The 25,379-nt window shown below is 33.8% G+C and overlaps 2 protein-coding genes across 5 annotated transcripts in view; both read right to left on the bottom strand.

Moving 5' to 3' along the window:
• LOC127716148 (uncharacterized) overlaps positions 1–25,379 on the bottom strand; it is a 551,146-nt gene that overhangs the window by 199,296 nt on the left and 326,471 nt on the right. The gene's annotated exons all lie outside the window — the stretch shown is intronic.
• The window catches only part of LOC127716132 (protocadherin-9-like), a 66,532-nt gene that overhangs the window by 32,488 nt on the left and 8,665 nt on the right, over positions 1–25,379 (bottom strand). For 2 of the 4 annotated variants that reach the window (XM_052222237.1, XM_052222235.1), the window contains exon 2: positions 10,716–10,807. The gene's annotated coding sequence lies outside the window, so the exon portion shown is untranslated. Of the gene's footprint in view, positions 1–5,771; positions 6,019–10,715; positions 10,808–12,508; positions 12,637–25,379 lie in introns of those variants that run through there. The other 2 variants (XM_052222236.1, XM_052222238.1) reach the window with 2 other exon arrangements.

The raw sequence follows: 25,379 nt of genomic DNA, 5'->3' as shown, positions 1-25,379 counted from the left end.
ACAGATGATGATTTCCTCTGCACTTCTCTCATCTAGAATAAAACAATACATATCAATAAAATTATAAAAAAAATCACAACCGCTTATAAGTATTGAAATAAACAAGCATCTTTCTATTTATTTTGAGGAAATGTTGATTGTGAATATCGGAAATGCTTACGAAAACAATGAACTCGATATGACACTGGATTTGCGAATGATGCACCTCATCCTGATAAGACTCGGCAGATTTCGCTACCCTACATGTTCCATTATAATCTGCCGAGGAGTACCGAACGAAAATTATCCTCACAAACTCCTTTCCAAGAACATATATAAATTAAAAAATAAATTCAAACTTGCATGATAGAACATTAAACAACTCTTATCATCTATACACAAGATAGTTTGAACACTTAAAGCTCTTACAAGCACTTGTTTCTTGGGATGGTACCCCCTTTTCTCTCCTGCATTGACTATACGGTAGTGTACTTGTAAATAATGCTTATAACTGTCAATAATCATTTAAAATTGGCAGTACAAAATAAAAGACAGTATAATCATAACTCCTTACCTTTCTGAAACAGTCAAGTTACGGTCAGTTATGGTCAGAAGTAAACAGCGTGGCCTTTGACTTCGGGTTCTTTGTTTCTTCTTCCCGCTCAAAAATTAGCACGTGATATGAATGCCGTATTCGGCCTAAATGTGTTGTAATTCTAAACGTGTTTAGGAAAGTGTCTAAATATTGAAAGTGCTTAGAATTTAAACACGTTTAGCTTTATATACTTGACAAAGTAACTAAACATGTTTAGCACAGCAACATGTTTATCGAAAAGTGATGAGAGCCAAAACATGTTTATTGCGAAGTGCTGAGAGCCAAAACATGTTTATTTTTTTATGTTTAGAAATTAAACACTTTCCTAAGCACATAAATCTTGCAACACGTTTAAATTCTAAGCACAATTTTTACAGTGTATACCCCACCATTAACCAGGGTGATGGAGAGAATATACCACCAGTGTAAAATATTTCAGGCGAATTTATAATTTTGCCAGTTAGCAGGTATTTTTGATAGTCAAAATGCCGAAAACGGGAGACAGATACATTCGCAAATAATTAAATGTGATTCTGTTTAGCGATATGACTCCAAAAACCACATATTATAGAACCACAAAGTATAGGGATAAATATGACACTTTCACTGGAGTGAACTGTCTTCGACCATTTATTACATTTCTGTTCTATCGGGTGGAAAATATTTGCATGACCCTTTTGTTGTCTTCATTCCGTGTCAAAAATAAAATGGTTATAATTATGTGATTGACAATATGGGAATTTTTGAAAATTATCGATTTTGAAATCGTCAATATCTGAATATGAAAATTTAATTGTCTGAAAAGTGGACAATTTAACATATCAATTATAAGTTCAAGTAATATTTTTGAAAGCTGTATAACGTTTGTAAGGTCGTTTTTGCAGTAAACCGACAAAAGTTCCGACTTTGAATTGACTCTTCGGTTAGGAAATAACATATATTTTTGAAATTCCAAAACATAAAATAACTTTCAGTACAAAGCGAACATTGTTTTGTTTTATCTCAATCAAACATCAAAGTTAAATGTGTTTCGACATAGATCTCGTAAACCGTGTCGTTCATTTATCATCTGTACAAGGAACCAGTCATGTAATAAATCTTCTGGTCACCTAGCCGTGTATTGAATGAATGTTTTGGACTAAAGAGCAATATTTTTTGTTTGTTTGTTGTTCTTTTTTTAATTTAACATCAACGATATCATTAAAACATAGACAGTCTGTTAAACTTATTAAGTAAACATCTACACAGAACAAATTTAGACCACTAGTTTTTTCTCACATGCAGTCAATAACATTACAATCAAAAGTAGTATTTGACATAAAATGATACTGTTCCCTAGCTGCTTATGCAACGATTAAATATATATACATGTATATATATTTTATGTCTTAATTAACTAATATTTTGCAATTTAAAAAAAGTAGTTTTGATACTGATGCAACTGTATGATCGGAACATTTACATGTTATTTATTGTTCCCCCACCCCCTTTTAACCCCCCTCCAAATATTTCATGGTATATAACATAACGGAAGTAAAAATGAATAAAAAAGTATTCTGCATAAAAGTTGCAGTTTTGGGCGGTTGTATCGCACGATATACGGGAGATACAACAATCAGATCTTGTACTGCCGACAGATCATAACTTCAAACGTTTGTATTAAGTGAAAAGCTGTTTCATTATTCGTTTACCGAATTAAAATTTTAAAGTGCTATGATATAAACAGGAACCATGCAAAGTTCTCATTTGAATTTAAGTATTTGTGACAAGATGGTGAAAAGCAAAGAATGAACATTATGTTTGTCTCCACATGCAACGTGTACGACAAAAGGACCACAATTGACAATGAAAATGGACAACAATTGGTTGTTGACCTTGCACCAGCAGTGCGTCAACAAGATGTTTTTATGGTGCTTTTAACTCCTATTCAGTTAAAGAATTTATTGAACTGATGATTGGGTAAATCTCAACAGGCAACCAAACTAATTGAAATTAAGCTGATTTTAATTGTGGATGCCTATTTCAGCATAAAATGATCTGTAATTAAATAAAACTTGAACTGACCACCGCATTTCGAAATCTTTTCTTTGTAAATATGGTCATATGAAAACTGTTCGGTGTCACTATTCTGTTTTGAGACGGGATATGCATAAAATTTATTCTACAATAATAAACTTCGATAAACAAAAACCTTATAAAACCAAGGATTTGTATAGTAAGTCTTACTATACAAATCCTTGATAAAACCAACTGAGGTTTTATATTCGGTATCTTTTACTTATTCACACTTCCAAATAATTAATTTGGAAAACCTAATATATATATATAGATGATACATGATTATCTCGACCCCTAACAAACACTTCTCTAATTTGTACTTTATGATTTATTCCAGCAATGTAGTCTAGTAAATTTTGTTAAATGAATTATTTTCTTAAGTTAGTATATTTCTTTTCTGTCTTTTTCGATTAGTTTAAAAATAAAAAGACGCCGGAGTATATGACGAAAAGTTTAGTACCTTTACAACTTTACCAATATAATATGTACGACTTTAAAACAATAACAAAGGTAAATTTTAGAAATTTTCGATAAACCTCTTAGAAAAGCTGTTTAACACCCGCGGTAAAAACATGATTTACGCTGCAATGACGGAAAACTCGCGAGATAAGCACACACACACACAAAGGTAAACCAGTGAATTAAGCGTCTAAAGGACCTGGTAAACCCGTGAGGTAAACTATAAAAAGTTAAATGAAAACATTACGCTATAGAACGTCAACGGTAAACCCGTGAAGTAACCTATTGAACGACCGTGGTTAACCCATATAGGATTCACGGAAAACCCGTGAGATACGATATAAAATTCAGAGTTAAACCCGTAATGTCAGTTATTACAGGCCCATGGTTTTCACGTCAAGCAACTTCGGCTATGAAAGATCTACGTTAAATTCGTGAGCGATGCTACAAATGTTCAACGTTATCAAAAACCCCGGAAGCAAGCTATACATATACTAGTATATTAATATATATATAAGGCACGTGGTACAAAAAAAACTGTTAAGTAAGCTATAAAAGATTAACGGTGAATCCATGAGAAGAGAAATAAAAGATCAATGGTAAACCCGTGAGGTAAGCTATATTAAACGCACATGGAAACTCCACGAAGAAAACTATAACATATCCACGGAAAACCCGTAAGGTACGCCATTAAATTCAAAGATACACCTGTGAAGTTAGGTCAATGTAAACACCGTTGAAGTAAACTATAAAAGGCCAATGGTAAACGCATATATTAAGAAATAAAACGATGGCGGTAAATCCGTGAGTTCAGTTATAAAAGGTCCATGGTAAAGCCGTGGAGAAAGTTATAATTACCCACGTTAAACCTGTAAGATATGCCTCCGAGGTAAGTGGTTCTGTCTTATGTCATATTCTTATGTATCTGTTTTTAATGGAGATTTTTAAAGTATCTTTTCACTCTCTTTGTGACTCGATACGATTTAGAGCTTGACACATTAATTACTAGTAACTCCTGTCTAATGTCGAAGGCGTTATATGTAAACCCTTATTTGATTCGTTGGGTTGCTGCACATGTCTTAATAATAGTAACCCCGAATCTCTGTTGATATAAAAAGCCCGAGGTTAACCTGCAAAGTAAGCTATATTTAAAGTTTACGGTAAACTAGTGGGCCTCCTAATACATATATAGATATAGATTATATAGGGAAACGATTTGTCTCATTGTTGAAGGCCGTATACAGTGTGTTAACGTTGTTGTCATACTTGTCCTTTGAGTTTTGAATGCTGAACGGACGTCTCATAATAATACCACATTTCCTTTTTTCATATAAGTAAGGTTTAAAAGTCCGTGTTCAACCTGTAAAGTTTTTGTAATATATCAGTTATATACAGTTTATTTTAAATCGATGTAATGAAACGAAAAAAACCAAATATAAAAGTCAGCAAGAACATGACGGCAATTAAAGTACTGATACATAGTATGAGGACGGGACAATATAACAAAATGCGGCAAAACAGAGCTTCATACCAAATCTCTTTTTTAATAAATCTACAGTGATGTAGAATTTTGGTTTGAATACAACAAACACTTAGAATTAACTTATATACCGGTATTATACTTCTAAGACATTTTGAGCTAGGAAGAAGATTTAAGGATTTAGTCTGTCCCGTTGTCAGGTATAAACACATTCCTAATGAATGGACAAGTAATAGTCGATAAAATAATTGATATTTACAAATCAGAAATACAACACATATAACAATTTATTTGTCAATTTTCGGCTATTAATCACGGTCATGACTACCGTGCAATAAACCCTTAATTGTATTGACTGACAGCAGAGTCCATACATTTGTACCTGAAATAAATATTGACTTTAACGACTGAATTATTGCCCCATAAATTTTAACAAATGGTGGGGAAATCATTAAAATATTTCGTATCAGGATGGTCAGACTAAATACAAACTTTGACATACGTTACCCATGAATGACCGAACATAGAATTGCAATACACAAAAATGTTTAAGACATCGAGTTCATTGCTTAAGGATTCCAATGTTTATTTGAGCTCTGTGTTCGTTTTAATAACACATAAAAAGATCTACAAATTTAAAATTAGCAACTCAATCAAATGTAGATATCTCTGAAACCAGAAAATGTTTGGAAGAAAACACGTTTTGAGCGCAAGGAAATAAATCATTTGATTGTTCGTTCGTTCGTTTGTTGTTTTTTTTTTTGGAAGGATCTGTCAAGTGCCGAATTATTTTTTTTAAATGTCCATGTAAAAAGTCCTCCTTTCTGGTGTATTTATGAGTTTTCTGGGAAGGATCTGTCAAGTGCCGAATTAATTTTTTTTAAATGTCCATGTAAAAAGTCCTCCCTTCTTGTGTATTTATGTCTTAGATCAATAGTATTTTTTCATTTAATTTACAAAAATCGAAAGGGAAGAGTCTTTATAATGATGCAGACATCGCGTGCATGGTGTAGACGACATCATTTGAACATTGTGTTACATGGTGCTAGCCCAACCCCTCAATATAATTCTATTTTTAATTGACTTTTTGTGATGAACTTCAGATAAACTGTAAAAATAACGTTCATTACACGATATATTTAACTAGGGACTGCAATCCAACTGATTAAATAAGAAATTTGACAAGCATAAACTATTTACCTTTTGTCGTCCATTCATTCATTCTTTGAAGTGCTGTTTCTTTTCAAAAATTTCTATTACAGTTTATAATGACACTTAATCAAATTTTCATAATTTTTCCATCTGGTATGACCCATTCAATGAATCTTTATTCGTATCAGTCCGCTTCATATCACACTAAAGAATCATCTATTGAAATATGTCTTTCTTTTTGTTTTCTTTCTGTGTTATGTCCATTTCACCGAACTGACTATTGGTCAATACTCCAGAACATGGGTTGTTCTTCAGTTATAAACACTAATGACCATGCAGTCTGCAGTTAATTCAATTAATTACCAGATATATCATTAACTCCACACGTCTTATCTGACTTACATTTATTCGTGTACATATGTGTGATCTTGACAGATAGAATTTTCAAATATGAAATAAAGTATCTCCATGCAAAATTGAAAAACTCAAAAAAATTGTATGACTACCGTATTCCAACCTAAATCTTATATGGAGATGAATACTAAACAAAAGATATAGGAAAATAGGTAAGCAAATTATTGATGTTACGTTCAATCCTAAAAAATGGATGTTGTCATTTAACTTGTAAAATAATCCATTTACAACCAACAAAAAAAAGATAGCTGACACTTTTATACCTGATCCGGACACAGCTTGTGCTGTCATCCGTCTCTGACCCGAGTATTATTTCTTATTAACGAAATCAGAGAATACATCAGAGGTAAACAAAATGTAATTTATGCAAATGTAATTAGCGCTAATGAATTAACGTCTCGTTAAAGATGACCACAGAGAGTATCGAGTGCAGGCTGCAGCAGACTGTCAAAGGTGCATTAATCGGTAGGATACAAAAGAAATAATTGATCCCCCAACTGTTCAACACCAAAGAAATTGAGTTTGCACTAATTAACCCGTAATTGTGGCTGCGTTCGTAATCCTTGATATGTATTCAGAGAATACAAAACATTTCTATGTTTTTTTCAACAAATAATTTTACCGTAAGATACTTTACAGATCAAAACTGATTTTTATAAAAATAAGATGTGGTATGATTGCCAATGAAACCAATCTCCACCAGAGACCAAATGACATAGAAGTTAACAACTGTGTATAGGTCACTGTACGGCCTTCAAAAATGAGCAAAACCCATACCGCATAGTAAGCTATAAAAGGCCCCAAAATGACAAATGTAAAACAATTGAATCGAGAAAACTAACGGCCTGATTGATGAACAAAACAATATACAGCAAAAACGACAACCACTGAATTACAGGCTCCTGACTTGGGACAGGCACATACATAATGTGGCGGGGTTAAACATGTTTGCTGCCCCCTCCTTATAAAACGGGACAGTGGTGTAACAGTACAACATACGAACAATTTAGTCTATATTAAGTTTAAACTAGTTGAGTTAAGCTGGAATTTTAACTGTAAGACAAAACAGAAGCGTGTGTACTTAATGGAGAGAGAGGGAAAATTAAGTGAGTTATAGCGTTATAAGCGCTTTCTTAAGTATCATTACTTATGTGAATGGTCTATGACTAAACAATATATCCAAACACAAAAAAGACAAACTTTAAAAAGGCCTCACATTCAACATATCCTTACATTTCAGAATTTTCGTAAAACAATTACTTATATTAAAGTCAAATTAATTAGAGTTAACATAAGCTGGTGTTTGTATCAATAGATATAAACGACCATATAACTGCAATGTGTGTTACTTTGAAATCTGTAGAAAAGAATTCCAACTTATAGTCACATTCAGACGCTCTAACAAAAGCTACATCCCAAGTACTAATGGGCTATAATTTTTATTAAAAGAACCTTATATAACAGCTTACTAAAAATTGGTCTATTCTAAGTACACGGTCTTAAAAAAAACTTCACATTGAACCAGTGCGAAAACAGTCATGCTCAACGATAGATGAGACGATACGTCAACTACATACAACTAAATACGCTTTAATGCTACTGTTTACCAAAATATATATGGTCTAACAAAATTGATCAAAAACAGAAATTTGAAAATACTCGGAAAATTACATGTTTGTCTCGCTTCAAAACATTCTTAAAATGTCCAGATATTTTACGAATTTGCTGATTTTCAAATTTCATGGAACCTACCCACGTTAGTATACAAATCCTATCTTGTTATAAATCTAAGTTGTTTTTTTAGCCTCGACGATTGTTGACATGTTCCGTAAAGTGTTCATTTGCGGTATATGTAAAGTGACATTAATGACAAGCTGCTTAATCATGAAAACTGACCACACAGAGGTCGACCATGTTGATTATTATACCTTACATATATTTCAAACAATTCTATTGGGTTAAACGTTATCACGTGACATGGAATAATTCAGTTAATTTTCATTCAATTGCAAGGAAGAACGAATAACCCTAAAAATTTACACCAGCGTTGAATAACCCTATTATTCACCGGCGAATAACCTTTTTAGTTTGTTGATTTGTACTCATGAAAATGACGTCACAGACGTAAATAAACAAAATGGCAACGTTCAAGTTACAGGAAGCCCATTGATCGAGAGAAGAGGAAATAAGGCTTTTGACGTGCATCTTGTGCCGATGATATCTCTAATAACGGTCCTTTTCAGGGCCATCAATATTTTACAAAAAGAATCTACCTTTGTTGTACATACGAGAATTCTAAGACACAAATTACATGTATTTTTGAACGTCAACTTGTGTTTGTTACTAAAGGTAAGTGCTTTTACTGGCAATGATTCAAAATGCCCTTTCACTGTTAGTTCGGTATAATAAAACAATTGTGGCCCCTTAGAAGCGATGAATATCCAAAATTGTCAACCCTTAAAAGTTATTTCACTTCGGGCTGCGCCCTCAGTGAAATAACCTTCTCGTGTTGACAATTTTGGATATTCACCTTTTCAACGGGCCATAATTGTATATTATTTATATCATTCAAGGTCTTATATGTGTTACTTTGGCTTTACAGATTTTATTTAATTTCCATATCGACGCATACACTTCTTTTTCCTTTCGATTTCCATTAAAATGAAAACTTTATTTGTCCGAAGCGCTTTTCTGAATTAACCTTCATCAGGAACGCTCAAGCCTAAACATTTGAAAACCAGGGATGTATGAATACGAAGAAACGTTAGGAGCTACAAAACATTTAAAACAACATTGATAATTTACGATGCTTTTATTAATGAAGATTTCTGTATAGCATAGAATACAAGGGTACAATTTATCATGAAATTTCATTTATAGAATCAGCTTCTGTGGAACTTATAAATTTTCATGTTCAGGTGAACTTAGAGTTAATCATATTTTACAATCAGGTCACGTGATCGAGAAGAACGACTCTCACTTTCGGCTTGATTTAGTACTGAAATCTGAGCCTTTAATGACCGACATATATTTTCTGTTCATACTTACCTAACTTATACTTTAGTTATTATTACGTTTAAATATTTAAAGAACATATCCATGAGTATTACACTATTTTCTGAGTGTTTGTCAGCTCTAAGGATGTACTCGGAAAACAACAAAGTAAGCTTTTCTGTTGCTTTTGGAGACAGTTAGATTTACGATACAGATTATGAAGGTGAAAGGCTCTAGTTTAAAATACCGCGAAATCAAAGATGTTAATCAGTATAATCAGTTTTATTTCATTCGTGACACTGTTTGTGTGAAAGTTCAATATTGACGTAGCCTTTGTCCCTTTTCATGGTCGACCACTAATCAACAGGGTCATAAAAATGTTTTATCGATGACCAAACAACGCCCGCCATGATATCCCCAAATACTGATAAGGCAAATAAATGTTATCGAACGTCCATCTTTATTGGTGGTTTTAAGTGGAATAATTGAAGGGGAAATTGTTTGCTTACATTGATATATATGTAGAGTTATTTGTGTAATTGCTATATAAATTGATAAATAGTTATAGTAAAATTCCGAAAAGAACCGTATGTTCCAAATCGACATTTTACAATGTAATAAAACAAGAATTACATCACCAGAAACCGGCACTGACAGAAACATGTGGCTGTCAACAGTGGTTCAGCGAAATATATATCAGAATTTGTTATATTCTTACTTTCACCGTTACTGACATTAGTCTCAATACTAACATGCGAAATAAATTTGTTTCTGACGTATACCATACAACGAAGATTTGTACCGTTCAATGCTCGGCATATCCTTTCTGCTGCTTTCTGTGTCAAAATATTGAACAGTGACAATTACCAGAGAGCCGTGCTCGTGTGCTTGAAAAGTTCAATTTGACGAATTTATTTTAATAGCTTGTTTTACGACTAACAACCAGTCGGTAACCGCTTTTCCCAGTTTTTTTGGGGGGGTTCGTGTTGCTTAGTCTTTAGTTTTCTATGTTGTGTCATCTGTACTATTGTTTGTTTGTTTGTCTTTTCAGTTTTGGCCATGGCGTTGTCGGTTTGTTTTTGATCTATGAGTTTGACTGCCCATCTGGTATCTTTCGTCCCTCTTTTGTCGTAAAATGCAAATCCTCTGATGAAACTTTAATCTGGCGGCAAAGATAAACCTTTCCTAAAGTCAATAAGGAGCCTATATTGTAGGTTAATAACCCTACCAAAAATGCTTTCATTTTCCATTTCTAGGAAATACCCCAAAATATATCCCAAAATACACCCTGAGCAATGACTCAATGCTTATTTATCAATAAATGTGATATTTGACGCTGTTCGTTAAACCACCAATTTTTTAAACCCATACTATGGGTTACAAATCATACTGCTAGAAGTGTTAATTTGACAAATAGTCTATAATTACAGAGTTTTTTTGTTTCATTGTATGATTTCTAACTAGTATATTTTGAATAATGTATCTAGCTTGAAAAAAATGGTTTTTTTTAATACATTTTAATACATTTCATCATAATTTGTTTAAATATGATACATAGTTTAAAGAATATATAAACAAACTCACCATTCTGCTGTTAGAAAAGTTGTTAAATTGAAACAAAGTTATGAAAATCCTTCCTCTCGTTTTGTTTCACGTCACAGTCACATACCAGTCATCTGAAAAACAACATGCTTTCAGATTTGAAATTATAGTTCTTCATAACTGTTCTATTATAATATCTCCCGTCACTAATAAGATAATTATTGAAAAAATCGCGCCATCAAGGTTGAAAAAACAACTCAATATTTTAATGATCAAATTAGAAAATTGTCCTTTTTCACAAGTTTGAAAATGACGAATGCAAGGAAAGTTTAAAAATACGGCGAATTTTTAAATTTATAATTAACTGATAACGAAGGAATGCTTTTATCGCACAATTTGAAGGTAACGTGGATAATTGGCCGGACGCACGCCATTTCTACTTTATATTATGTTAAATCTTTTTCAAATATAATTATAATATTCATTTTACTATGTACGAACATTTAGATAAGTACGTGATACCATTTAAAAGCAAATTGATGTCGTTGGTTATTAGATAGATTCTTCCTGTCAAATTGGACACGGGAAGCGTCGTCTAATGTCATTTTTCATCCTTTAATCAAGAAAGGCGACAGGAAATTGCACAAAGTACAAATAAATGGATAAAAGTCTTCGTTTATCAAGTTATTTCGCTTTACAATGTATTCTCATTTATTAAACATAATTAACGCAGATAAAGAGAATTTCTGAGACATTCTAACTTGTAACGTTCATCCATTCGGAATATCTCTCTTTGACAATTCTACATATATCTGAAATTATTTCAATTGCGTATCTATTCTCCTTTTTTGTTTGAGAGACTCTTTTATTGGACCGATTAAGTAAACGACATGTCAAGAAAATAAATTTGATCGATTGTTGGTTGCTTAACGTCCAGTGAAATAAATTTATTTAATTGATTATGTTTAATAAGCGAGAACTCATTGTAAATTTGATTCTGTGTCTTCTAAGTAAAATCGTATAGATTCAAAGGATAGAGATGGAACTTTGATCATGATAAATTGCACATTTTCCCCTTCTAGATCTCGGAAGCTTTGACAAACAGGTTAACTATGCCGAAGCTGCCAGTTCGTATTTAGAAATCTGATTAACCATGATCTGTTTTTGGTACAGTATAAACATTGTAATGAATCTCAGGGGTATGATACTGGTATTGTTATTACAATGTCTTCATCATTAGGTACACTGTTTACATAACCGTAGCCAGGTTGTCAGGAGTAATATTATTGCTTCTTACAACACCACAGCATCTGTATAGGCATAATGCACATCTGCACAATTTTATACAGAGTTCGTCAACTCCTTTAACAAAGTGAATGATACTCTTTGTCCCCTTTTAAAACCCAAAGAGTACTATGTTAAAAGATTATGCATCCTTGGGTAACGGAGCATTACACATGATACTAGTACACAAGTTCGACAATGTAGAAGTATCGTTCGTTTTATTTCCGGTTTGATTTGTATTGTTTTTGGTTCAGTTTGTTTAATTGGTTTGGTTGTTGCGAGTTTGTATGTGTTGATTAATATCATTTGCTTTTATTGTCTCTTCTATTCCGCAAATATAATAATATACATGTATATCAACAATAAGCTTATTTCAACTGCTACGCTAAAATGACCAAAACGTACTTTATGGGCTGATCCAAAGTACCAAGAATGAAGGCGACGTAAAACCAATGAGCACACATTATCAAACTGGCTAAACATAATAGACACATTCAAACATTCATGAAAGTGTGTTGCAAAATTTCAACAATAAGAAAGATTTTCCTTACCTTCAACAGAAATCATCTAATTATAATCCAAATTTCGGATGAAACAAGCGCATCTAAAAAAATACATCTTGTTAGCGAGACTGAGTGACAATAAAAATTAAAATATTTAAGGTATACTTTTATATAGGATAATGCTTCAATTACACGAATATGCAAACTATTTTGTAAAATGACCACTATAACAGTTAATGGCACGTATCGTTTATAACTATTTCATAGAATTTCAATCTTGGAATGTAACACTGTCGATCTTGTTACATTGCTGTACGTGCTGTACGTGCGTACGCTCAGACAAGGTAAAGTAAACGTCTCTACAGTGATATCAATAGTCCTCTTTCACGTATTCAGTAACAGTACATGTGATATCCTCTAGCTTACAAGTGGGGCTCCTTATAATTTTGATAATTTTGAATCAATTTTTTTTTTATAAAAATAGAATTTTGTTTCTTGCTACTTTATTTCCAATTATCCCATATTTGTTATATATCAATCTGTAAAAGTTTTAGAGATCAACATATTTTATTGAAGTCCCAGCTCATATTTACAGTTAAACATTTAGGTCTAAACATTCCTTTTTCAAACTTGTTTTATACAATTATATCCAACCCTTTTCTCCCTCCGTCAGAATGAAATATTGATAAGATAATGTGACAAATGTTTTTATATATATCGACTTTCAAAAATTGAAGAAAATCTTTTTTAGTTAAAATTATGTAAATTAAGTTTCATGGCAACAATTTGTGATTTAGCAATTTTCTGCAATGTGATATTTACTGCAGTACAGTAACAGCCGATTCATTATTCATGATGTATTATAATTTTGTTTATAGACACGAGATACCGTTGCTAAGATGAAAAGATTTCTTAATTGAATGTCAGAACGACTTAATTTTTTGTATGTGCAAACTCACCCATAGAATAACCGTTAAATACAAAGTGACATTCAACACAATTGGAATTCTACTTTTGAGATGCATACTTAGCGATTTATATCAGAAATTTTTTCATATACTTCTATTACGGGAAAGGTGTTTCCACCAAAGGATCAAGAGATACAAACCTTTCATCTTTTATTTAACATCTAGAATAGAACATAATGCGAATGAACTCTTTTTATCAGTCAACTATTGTCAAAAACCAGGTATACAAATAAATTTTTATCTTATTTGTACCATATTTATACTTATTATCCTGCTGCTATGTTGAGCAAACCGGAATGTTTACAAAAATATACTTCTGTGTCCGTCACAGTTCACTTTGGAGTCCTCTGTGGTCCTCGTTTAAGCATACCGATTTCTATAAAATCAATGTCCACGTTCAGAAAAAAATAAACGTTAAAGTGAAATGATTGAATTGCAGGAAAAAAATTGAACGTTGCCGGAAAGATAAAATTTATTTGTACAAGCTTCAGAGACAGGACGAAAAGCAAGTTTTAAAAATGTCCATTACACATCTCCCAAATTTTCTGCTCAAAAGACTTACAAATAAAGAAAGGAGGATGATCGAGTTATCATTAAATTAGTTAAACCCCGTCACAGACATGTTTGGTTGTGTCAGTCCCAACTTGAAAGTCATGAACCTCGTTATAGTATAAAAGGAGAATGATCGAGTAATCATTGAATAAGTTAAACCCCGTCACAGACATGTAGGGTTGTGGCAGTCCCAACTCCCAAGTCATGACCTTCTTTTGTAACTGTATTCTCTATTTTTACCTGTGCTTTTGTCTATTAATTTTTTTTTCGTTCAAAGAAGTTCTTTGGTTTTCACTAGAAAACAATTTTTGATATGAAACGTTCATTTTGATCTGAGCAGCTCGTTCAGACAATTCGCTTGCAGTCATTTGAGATCGTTTCAGTCTATCTTCATGCTGTTCAGTATATAAATAACACATAGCTGAGAGGATGATAGAGCAGATTGTTACCACGAGAAAACATTGTCAACTGAGGCGAAACCAAGGTTGACAACGTCTTTTCGAGGAGTAACAATCTGCTCTATCACCGTCTCAAATATGTGTTATTTAATTTATTAGGTCTTTCCACCTTTCCGTGGAAAGACCTATTGGTTTTCTTCTGATTATTTTTTTTTTCTTCCGCCTAATTTTTTTCTTGCGGTGTATTTTTGTTTCAAAAGATGTCGCTTAGTTTTTTGGTATATGATATCATACAGTCTATACGCTTTTGAAACTGACCCTGTTTAACCGAACATTTTTCTTTGTAAGAGTTATCTCCCCAAACACTGTTTTTCTTGTTATGAGATCTCCTCCGCAACCGTAAAAGAAAGCGACAAATTTATTTTTCCAAATTGCTCGTTATATCCTCAGGATGTTAGGTTTTATTTTGACCGAAGCCGTATAGAGATTCCATATGAGAGTTATTTCCCCTTTTGTATTTGATATAAGTGAAATGTATTTTTAACTGGAAAACCATAAGTGATAGAGGCCTAGGGTCTTTTGATATGAGGTCCTTGGTCCAAAAAAAAGAAAATGAGGTCAAGGTCAAAAGTCAAGGTCATGTTCAAAATTTTGATTTTGGCTTGTTATCTCTTATTTTTAGAAATCATATAAGATATCGACAAAATATTTTCACACAATTGTTAGTTGCGACATGTCGTAACACGTAAATTTTAGTTGAAAGGGTACGTAGACATTTGATGCGAGTTTCCCCCTTTTATATCTAATATTAGTCGTATGGTAATAGAACTCATTAACAATATAAAGTAGAGGCCTAGAGTCTTTTGATTTGTGGTCCTTGGTTTATGACCTTGAAATTGAGCTCAAGGTCATAGGTAAATTTAACGTTCTAGATTTTGACCTTTGCTTTTACCTCATATGTATACATGATAAAGCCAAGGGACTTTTTGCATTAGGTTGCAAGCAATGTGACATTGAAAAAGTCAACCGGAAGTGACCTTTTGTAAACCGGAAGTAGCTATTTTTTGTACTAAGTTAATGTAAAAGTATACAGAACCATATATTTTTGGAATCAGTGTCAAGTAAACTATCAAACAATACCGGAAGTAACATCTTTTAAACCGGAAGTAAAAAAATATCTCCCTTATTTATATCTTTTTGTATAAAAACCATATATTTTTGGAATCAGCGTACAATAAGCTGTCATTTGACGCAGAAATTGACATTTAAAACAAAATTTTAATCTTTTCATATCAAAATAGATCCTTACTGGTGGAAAGACCTTCAATTGTTCTCTGAACAATTGGTTTTTAATTATACTGAATGTTCTGTTATTACTGTCTATCAAATTTCAAATTCAAAGTAATAAACTATGACGTCTTTTACATAACAATCATCTGTATTTATCAAAACGTACACTTGATCAAGCGTCTCCGTGAAGGGTAATAGAGTATTTGCCATGGGATAGAGTAAAATGTCTCCCTCATATTGACCAATCAAAATCTGACATTTTGACATGAAGTATAATAATAGTTGATATTTACCTATTCATATCAACATCATAATGAATTGTCTGAAAAGCTACTTAACAGTACTAAATTGACTGCAAGGGAATTGTGTGAACAGTACTGAATTTACCACAGTTGATATGTCTGAACAGTACTGAATTTACCGCAGTTGATATGTCTGAAAATGGACTAAAGACTTGGTAGATGATTTTAAGATCAAAATGACCGTTTCAGACTGACATTTATTTACTACGAATTCAGTCGAGTTTAAACTTTCCTAAGATTTAGATCGAGGTAAACAAATGTGCTAAAACGTTGTATAGTGAGGGTTGGGCGGAATTAGACTATATCAAGACTATTAAAATGATAACATAAGACAATGCCTTAACCACACATATATCATCACCATACAATATGCAAATTATAAGTAAGATCCGTTTAAGTAATTTGCCTTTCCACTTACTTAGTATCAGCTTATTAAACACGTGCACGTCCTTTGTATATTGCCACCTTTCCTTTGTATTAAATTTGACAGCGCTACTCGAATAATATCTACTAGATAAAGAAACAAACAAAGGACAAACGATCATTTGATTAAACCCAGACACTATATTCAGCCTAATTGCACCTAGTTTTATCATCTAGCCCGGAAAGTTTCCATCAAATTTGATTACTGTTTGATTTAATTAATCATAATTTCATTGTCACCGGGAGAGACATTTCTCTCAATCACATAATCTCATTTCTTCAATTAACATCAAGAAATGCAGAATTTAAGGACGGAAGGAATGGTGTAAAGTTCAAGTTCCAATTACACAAATAAGATGTGACAAATTTACGACCATTGGCACAATAAAATGGACAGTTTGATTCACGGATGACTTCATTCAATTTGATGCAAAAAGAAACGAATGCCTCTGCATCCGCACTTTTACAAGATACAAGAGAGAATAAAAAAGAAGAATGCAGGAATGAACAATGAAGAATGAGAACAGATAAAACTTGTTTACTTGTAACCACATTCGCAATTGTAGTAAAATCATTTCAGACTATCTGGACCAAGTATCTTCCGTTATTATCTGTCTTTGTTTGTAAATATAAAAATAAGAAGATGAGGTATGGTTACAAATGCAACAACTCTACACCAGAGACCAATATGACGTAGAAGTTAGCAACTATAGGTCACCATACTGCCTTTAACAATGAGTAAAACCCTAACCGCAGAGTAGGCTATAAAGGGCCCCAAAATAACAAATGTAAAACAATTCAAACTAGAAAAAATAACTGCCTGATATAGGTACAAAACAATCAACGAAAAACAATCTGATATACAACAACAAACAACAAGTTTATTTTCGGGGGACTTGGGTGTTGGTATAGTTGATGTGGTCTTTTTACAGTCCACTATAGTTAGTGTTGGTATAGTGGTCTGTTGTCCAGTTCAATAAATTGTTGGTATAGTTGATGTGCGCTGTTGTACAGTCCAATATGGTGTTGGTATAGTTGATGTGGTCTGTTTAACAGTCCACTAGTGTTGGTATAGCTATTGTGGTCTGTTGTACGGTCCATCCATTATAGTGTTGGTATAGTTGATGTGGTCTGTTGTGCAGTCCACTATTGTTGGTATAGTTGATGTGGTCTGTTGTACAGTCCACTATTGTTGGTATAGTTGATGTGGTATGTTGTACAGTCCACTAGTGTTGGTATAGTTGATGTGGTCTGTTGTACAGTCCACTAGTGTTGGTATAGTTGACGTGGTCTGTTGTACAGTCCACTATTGTTGGTATAGTTGATGTGGTCTGTTGTGCAGTCCACTATTGTTGGTATAGTTGATGTGGTCTGTTGTACAGTCCACTAGTGTTGGTATAGTTGATGTGGTCTGTTGTGCAGTCCACTATTGTTGGTATAGTTGATGTGGTCTGTTGTACAGTCCACTAGTGTTGGTATAGTTGATGTGGTCTGTTGTACAGTCCACTAGTGTTGGTATAGTTGATGTGGTCTGTTGTACAGTCCACTAGTGTTGGTATAGTTGATGTGGTCTGTTGTACAGTCCACTATTGTTGGTATAGTTGATGTGGTCTGTTGTACAGTCCACTATTGTTGGTATAGTTGATGTGGTCTGTTGTACAGTCCACTATTGTTGGTATAGTTGATGTGGTCTGTTGTGCAGTCCACTATTGTTGGTATAGTTGATGTGGTCTGTTGTACAGTCCACTATTGTTGGTATAGTTGATGTGGTCTGTTGTGCAGTCCACTAGTGTTGGTATAGTTGATGTGGTCTGTTGTACAGTCCACTAGTGTTGGCAGTGGCGGATCCAGAGGGGGCGTAGAGGGCGTACGCCCCCCTTTACTTGGCCTTTTTTTTTTTTTCTCCTTCTTCTTTAATTTAGACCGTAAAATGATTAATCAGACTAGATTTCGTTAACTTTGCCATTTCCCGTATATTATGCGACAGTTCGTTACGTATTTTACGTGAAATATGTTATTGATTATGTCAATGTCACGTGATTCGCTTCCGGTGGATTTGACTAGTACGTCGAAGAAACATCACTCAGTCATTTAAAAATAGAAATTGAGGATGACAAGCATGACGCCTTCAAAAAGACAAAGGTTGGAGCAAGGGAGCATTGACGCATATTTCTCTATTCCACCCAACAGAAGGTAATACTCTATTATCTCACATGAAAAAAAGTTCCACAGCTATAATATTAATTTACATACGAAAACATGTTTAACCACACACGCCCCAGCCCATGATTAATAACATTGCTGAATAATGACCCCCAGTCAGTAATCTCTAGATAGATTAAAAGTCTAAAGTACGGAACATTGGATTTTCGGAGGTCTGAGAAATTTAAGAGAAAAAAGTCTGGCCCTTATTTTTCCCTATAAAATAATTCTAGCAGTACCTGGGGTGAAAACAATAATCTTGCCCACTTTTTTGCTATTAGAAAAATAAAATTTCCAACAGAATTATTTAGTATTAAATGTATAAAAACGGGCGTAATGTTTGTTTTTTTTTTTGTTCGCATTTAAATCCCAGGCCACCCTCGGTCCTTCCCTAAACTTTTGTTGGTATTTGAATTACTAGTACTGTTCTTGTGTTTCTAAATGTTTTAAGAAGGAGTTTAGACTAAAGAGAGGGATTTCGCCAAAGTGGTATACAGAGTATTTTTTTCAAAGAACGACTGGGTGCGGCCTTTAGATCTCCATTTCTCGACCGTCATTCACAACTTCATTGAATTTGTCATTTCAGACCTTTAATCGCAGCCTTTGGTTGATTTGGAACCACTCGCTTCACTTGGTGGGTAAAACATTTCAATCATACATTTGGATAAAAAATATCTATATTCAGTCGTATTGTAAATTTCATTGAATAGCCATATATCTTGTTTACAACAACGTCAAGAAATCTGTGAGGTCATGCTAACTAACCATACAACAAACGTCTGTCGCAAAAATATCAGTTGATCGACATTTTGACCAATAAAATGAAAGAACTTATTAAAGATCAGATATGCAATAAAATATAATACTGAATAGAACAGATTAGTTGTATGTTTTTTTTAAATTTAGGCTGGTGTGTAAAGGCTCTCTGCATCAAGGTGAAATAGAATCCGGTGGACGTCAATGCACGTGTATTGCTTTAGTATTCTTAACTCTAAATGATATCCCAAAGTCAGTACAGGAAGTCGATAATACACTCCATAAAGGAACTACTACATACCAAAGTCTTGCTCGCAATGATAATGTATACTTTCTCATAACAGACTTTCCAGACAGGGTCAGCATTGAAAATGAAATTTTCGATCTTATAGTCAGAAATTCAGTTAGTGGTATGGTATTGCAAGAATTTGATAATTTAGATTCATTGACATTCAAACTTGATTCTGCTGTAGAGCAATGCTTTGATATGGCACCTACATGTTTCCTGACCACTGGAAATAATCCGGGATATACGATCGGGATTAAAAAGATTGATGAGCGCTACTATGTTATGGATTCTCATAGTAGAGATGATAAGGGGCTATCTTCACCGTTGGGTAAAGCTGTAGTGTTACAATTTAACTCTTTTGAACCATTGGTGAAATATATTAAAGACATGTGTCATTCTTTATCAAATACCGACATGCAATATGAATTGACTCCAATAGTTATCAGGAAGGCTTGTGTATTGGCACCCTCGACAAGCCCTCAACCCACCGACGATACGAACGAAATCAATCAACATAATCCAAGTCCTCAATGTTTCGAACCCACGGATATTGAACATGTCGCAGATGATAATCCATTGCCAGATTCTGATATATCGGTAGACGGAGATCGAACGGACTCGAACGTACAGCAAAACTTTGATGCTATAGATGTTGGAAATTCAGACCCAATTCTATTAACAGATGATCAAAAACACATGCTTATATGTAATAGGATGCCAGAACCTACCTTCAAATTTCTATCAAAATTATACAAGGATAGTCGTTGCAAATCAGGTAGTTTCAAAAGATCTTGTTGTCGAGAATGGTTTACGAAGTTTGAATTTATTTCCTACTCAAAGGATAAAGATGGTATATATTGCCTGGCATGCATGGAAGTTCTTTCCAGACACCTCTGGTCGCCGACCGCGAAAGCTAGTTTCCGAGCCATACCAAAACTGGAAAGACGCTATAACTGATTTAAAGCGACATGCATCATCCGAAACACATTTAAACTCTATAATTAGACTATCTGGGTTCCGAGAAACGTATATGAGTCCAGAGTCCAGAATTGATATAAACACAAATGCAAGGAGTGACACATTAATTGAGAAAAATCGACAGATTTTGAAATCACTCATCAAATGTCTCGAGTTTTGTGGGAGGCGCGGATTGGCTCTTCGAGGCCACCGGGATGACGATCAAACTGAAGATAAAACACAAAGTTATAATCTAGGCAACTATAAGGAACTAGTTAAATTTCGCACAGAGGCAGGAGACTCCGTCTTGGATGACCATTTGAAACAATGTGCCAAAAATGCATCATATACGTCAAAACTTCTCAAAATGAATTGTTATCATGCATCAAGAGGTTTATCCAACAGACAATCGTTGATGAAGTAAAGGCTCAACCGCTTGGTCCACATTTCGGATATCAATGCGATGAGGTGTCGAATGCTAGTAACTGGGAACAACTCGGGATTGTTATACGATATCTTAGGGACGGTAGTCCAGTAGAAAAGTTGCTTGAATTTGTCCAAGCAGAAGAGACAACAGGCTCGGCACTTTGTGGTTTGATAGTCAAAGCTTTGACGGATGCTGGATTGGATATCCAGTTTTGTCGCGCACAGACTATGGATGGCGCCGGCAATATGTCTGGTAAGAATCTTGGTTGCGCGGCGCAGTTTACCCGACTGTCACCAAGGACAGTTTACCATTACTGCGCTAGCCATAACCTGAATCTAGTACTATGCAAATATTGCAATGTTCCAGAAATACAATTGATGTTAGATAGCTTAAAACAGCTAGGGATATTTTTCAAGTATTCTCTGAAACGGAGTCGATGTCTCGAAAAGGCCGTAGATGAGATAAATTCGAACAGGGATGCGCAAAACAAAATAACAAAACAGAAATTTAAGGTCTTCTGTGAAACAAGATGGAGTGAAAAAATTACGACCCTCGGCAGCTTTTCTACCATGTACGAGCCAATCATATCTTGTTTAGAGGAAATCAGCTCTAACGTTGGACGCACCTGGTATAAGAAAGCTGTTATTGACGCTAAAGGGCTACTCACAAAAATAACTGATTCTACTTTTATAGTTAGTTTTCAAACCGTCCACAACTTTTTTGGATATGTAAGTGGATTGAGTAGAAAACTCCAAGGGTCTACGCTCGATATTGTAGAAGGATATAAAATGATTGATACCGTCAAATCTTTGGTCAAATCAACACGAGACGACGAAAAGGAATTTGACACCGTGTTTGAAAAATCTACGATAATGGCTGAAGTTGCCGACATTGGTGGTATCAAGGCTCCAAGACGGTGTGGGCGCCAGACCCAGCGAAGTAATGTCCCTGCCGACAATGATCAAGTGTATTTTCGACGTGCAGTGTTTCTACCATTCTTAGACTCCATGATTCAGCAGTTCAATATTCGGTTTGGTGAACATGCTGTTTCCGTTGTAAGGGCACTGGCTTTGATTCCAAGCAACATTCACCAAACATCAGATGACACTATCGACGACATTATTGGTTATTATGAAGTTGACATGCCATATCCTGACTCTTTTAGACAGGAGTTTCGACTCTGGACCGAGTTATGGCGTGACCAGACCGACAAACCGTCTACATTAACGTCTACATAACAGACCCAAGAGTGTGTAGTACGATCTTTCCAAACATCGTAAAACTTCTGAGCCTACTTTCATTGACCAGCGTAACATCAAGTTCCACAGAAAGGGCAAACTCTTCATTAAAATATATTAAAATCTTCTCGCGCAATACAATGGGAGAAGAACGTTTAAATGCCCTGTTGCTTTTGTATGTTCATAAAAACATTAAACTTGACTACGAAAAGATCATTGACGATTTTTCACGTCGAAATCCGAGGAAGATGCTTTTGGTTAATCCTATGGCTTAGACGTCACCACTAGAAACTTAATAAAAAAATGTTTTGTGTGGATTTATTTTTTATTGATCAGTGCATGAATAAAGTAAAACATCAGTTATATAAGTATGTATGATCAGATGCATCTGGGGTGCGAATCACAAATTCGCAACGCACTCTTCAGATGCTAGTTGTGGCCTCGATTTCATTGACTGACTTGGCTAGGGAGATTTTTTCCATGTCCACTTTTTAACGATCAATTCCACATCAAATTTATGTACATAGCTTTGGATCCATCCAGTCATTTTACAATAGATATTTAATGGGAAGAATACGGCATCAAAAATGTCCAACCCTTTCACATTAACTATAAAATGTACATGCCCCACGTCAGAAACCGTTAAATTAGTACAATTTAAACTTATTTTATGTATTTTAGCCAAAAAAAGGTCAAAAAAAAGTTTTAATCTACGCCCCCCCTTTCAAAAATAATCTTGGATCCGCCCCTGGTTGGTATAGTTGATGTGGTCTGTTGTACAGTCCACTATTGTTCGTAGTTCATGTTATTCTTTTATGTATTAGTTAAAGAATTAGAAATAGCAGTTAACTTAATTCAATTGTAGTATTTCTTGTTTAAGGAACAATTACAAGCAAAACGGGAACGATGGAGCATATTGCTGTCGCATTCTTTATTAGTGTGCATGGACTTTCTTGTACATATTTCTCAACGAGTATATATCTTTGTTCACATATATATTAACCCCACTTTAGCACAAACAAAAACTTTATTCCCACTAATCCTCAATTTTTCGCTTTATTCTTTCACTTTCAACATTCAATAAGATTGGGCGTGACTAGGTTATTTCATTCTGCACAAATAGCATAGACCGTGGCCGGTGACCTGCAAATTCTAACAAGAGTATCCAATCTGTTCTATCAATCGTATGTATGTAGCGAATGAAAACTTTCATTTCTCTTTGGGGACGTGGGATCCCAATATCATATAGAGAAAGCGAAAGTTCGCCGCTGAAAAAAGGGGACAGAGTATGTAGAACAAAGCTTTCGTTTGTGCTATTAGTATGAGGGACTTTATGGTGTATGATTTATCTACTAGACTTTCTGTGGACTTAGCGCACTCTGACAGCTCAAGAAATTTTACCTTCTGTCGACTAGTAATTTTTCGCAAACACCCCCTGAACATGATAGATCTATTCAATGTATAGGTAAACTTACTACCTTGGAGTTTAAACGTCTGTCGAATTAACACCTTGGGTGAATAATTTATACCAATTTAACACTGCAGAGAGATTTTAAATCTTTCGCATATAATTATTATAAAAAGAATCTTTTAAATTATGTAATAATTGATGCAAACGGTATGATGTTTTGTGTGTATAAAATTGAATAATGAAAATGTAAATTAAATATAAACCTACTGCAGTGTCATTGTAAGGACTAACACGGGAACGAAAGAGGACTGAGGATTTGAATATTATCAATATTGTATTATGATATGATGGCTATTTAGTTTATAAAACAGAAAATTTGGCATAAACTTACAAGGACGGGGTCTTTTAAGGCATGCATTGTGGTATTAGTTTTGCTCATTGTTGAAGGCCGTACGGTGATCTATAGTTGATCACTTCCATTCCATTTGTTTTTTGGTGGAGAGTCTTATTTTAAACACTGCTTATTACACTCCACAAAAAATGGGATATCGATTAATATAAGACATTGTCTGTTGTTTTAATGCGAGCGAAACAGAATCGAATTTTAAATAAACCGGCTTGATTCGATGTAAATGTTTTCGATTTAACTGATCTACAAATGTAATGCATGGAGATCCTGTAAAGTTTCTTTCTACGTATAATTTGGTGGTATCTTACCCTATCATCAGTCGCAATGTCGGAGAATAAATCATCAATTAACTTATTAAAATATCTCCGTTAGGATATAATCAAAAAGTAAAACAAATAACTTTCTATTGGACAAAAAAAAACGATTAAACGTTAGTGACCAATGACAGATGTATTTTATTTACATCATAGTAAAGGTTCATTTTATCTTTTCGAATTGTATAAGCTTCTGAATCAGATGTGTTGTGATCCCAAGTGTAAATGATAAATGTTATTAGATTTATGTTTACCCTGTGTTAAGTTTCTTGTAAGCTGGTATGCCTTTGTATATATACTGACTGGTTATTGCAAAGTTGTTTAAGATTTCTAAAATATCCTCGCACATAATTGAAAGTTAACATATAATGACACCCGTTATGCCATGTCTTAATATTTCATTAGCTCCCACGTGTATCACATTTTTTTTTCATCTACTCGATTATGTTTTGATGTGCCATCATTTTGATTTATGTTTTTTTAAATTAAGTGTTATTTATACGATAAGATCTTTTTCAATTTAAATAAATTATATTCGATTTCCGATTTTTGTATAAAACATTTTTTTCAAATGATCTAATAAAGTCCTTTTAGTTTGAAAATGCACATTTATCATATGTCTCATAAAGGACAGTGTTATACATTATGAGAGAGTAAATTAAATTATATGCTTTTCTTTTAAATTTCAAATCAATTAACAATAGCAATTCATCATAGAGAAATATTTTCTTCTGTAAATGTGGAAATTTTTTATTCATTTGAATGTACTTGTAATGTTTTTTCTTTCTTATTCATTGACAAATAAAATATGTTTGTGATACAATGATTTGAGGTTTACTGCATGGGATTGCTATGCATTAGAATTTTTCTAATAATGCCTCTATTTTAACGGATACTGCAAAAATGAAACGGAACTGAAACACTAGCGTGTTAATTTTCACAACAGTTGACTAATGAGTAGTATGGCATTAAATAATGAGTGG

This window comes from Mytilus californianus, unplaced genomic scaffold, assembly GCF_021869535.1.
Source record: "Mytilus californianus isolate M0D057914Y unplaced genomic scaffold, xbMytCali1.0.p SCAF_9, whole genome shotgun sequence".
In the NCBI taxonomy this organism is placed as follows: Eukaryota; Metazoa; Mollusca; class Bivalvia; order Mytilida; family Mytilidae; genus Mytilus; species Mytilus californianus.
Note: the sequence above shows the minus strand (reverse complement) of the source record. Positions and strands in the feature narration are given on the sequence as shown.